Source organism: Anomaloglossus baeobatrachus, chromosome 11, assembly GCF_048569485.1.
Source record: "Anomaloglossus baeobatrachus isolate aAnoBae1 chromosome 11, aAnoBae1.hap1, whole genome shotgun sequence".
NCBI classification, from domain to species: Eukaryota; Metazoa; Chordata; class Amphibia; order Anura; family Aromobatidae; genus Anomaloglossus; species Anomaloglossus baeobatrachus.
The window spans coordinates 88,377,864-88,379,145 of record NC_134363.1 but is presented as its reverse complement, the minus strand read 5'-3'; the positions used below and the strand labels follow the sequence as shown (position 1 = coordinate 88,379,145).

Below are 1,282 nucleotides of genomic sequence, written 5' to 3'. Positions count from 1 at the left end.
ATGAAAGGGAGTGAGACGCATCTGGGAAGGGAAGGGAAAAGATTAGGGTTTGGGGATGATGAAAGGGCTTTCTACGGGCAAGGATGGCAAAGGGTGGCAGTGACGGAAAGTCAGGCAGCCTGTCCTGTCCTGTCCTGTCCGTCCGTCTTTTTGTATCATGAATTGGAAAGACTGCAAGGGGGAGGGGAGGTGCTTGTGTCCAAAAGGAGGAGTTATTCAGATTCATTGCAGTGGGCGGCGGCTGCAAAAAGCACCATTCTTCTTGTTTTTGCTCTGCAAAACAGCCTTTTCAAGGGTTGGCTTGGTGACAAAATGTCTTCTGTAGGCGTGGGTTTGTCTCCCTCTCCCTAAGATGTGTCCGGTATAGGCCAGGGTGCCACTCAAGGCCGTAACCAATTCGGGTTATAGCTTCTCGGCCTTTTGGCTAAGATCAAGTGTAGTTTCGGAGGACGCTACCTTGGTCGGTACTGGAAGGTGCCTGGGATTGCACGTCTGCCGGCCTTGAGGAAGTGTGTGCGCCTTCTGGTGACACATAGCCCTCTTGTACCTGGACGGTTCCCAGGCAACGGGAGGCGATCACCTTTGTTATTTTGAAGTCCTACTGATAAACAGAAAAAAAAAAAAATTAAATCTGTTCTTATCAGTTTAATATCTGATACGTCCCCTCTCTGGGGACCATATATTAAATGGATTTTTAGAACAAGGAGATGGAAAAAATCTTGCTCTGTCCACTGCACGCATTGACCTGGTATTGCAGTACCTCCAGGACCGGTGCACCCCTTCTTAACCCAGTTTCCAAAAGCAGAACTCAATTCACCTGATTCAAATGAGCCCCATTAGTGAATTGAAAGAAAGCAAAAACTTTATATGCACCTCAATTTGGCCAATTCACTTTTCACACTTTCACCCTTTTTTTTATCTTTCACACCTTTTACTTGCTTTATTGATGCAAAAAGCTGTGCCAAATAGCAAACTCATCTCCACTCAACTTGACCAACTCTGCTATGTCCCGTGCAGTATCTTATTCTCAGTCTTATCTAGATCATTTGCAATTGAATAGAATAGATCCCTTTTGGCTGCTTATGACTGTGTAAAATATGTAGTTTTACTGGGCTGGGATGAGAGAATCCATTGAAGCATGGTGTAGGGATTGTGGTTCCTGTGTGCTAAGAAGAGAGGCTGGCACCAGCCAGAAAGCCCCATTGCAGCCAATAATCACTTAATAACTTTTTCAACTTGTCATCATATGGGAGGCCCCGTTGTTGGTAGACGTGCACCTTCT

General features: G+C 45.7%; 1 pseudogene; it reads left to right on the top strand.

Annotated features, from left to right (window-relative positions):
* The first annotated feature begins 575 nt into the window (after nt 1-575).
* Nucleotides 576-782, top strand: LOC142257304 (U2 spliceosomal RNA; annotated as a pseudogene).
* The last annotated feature ends 500 nt before the right edge of the window (nt 783-1,282 follow it).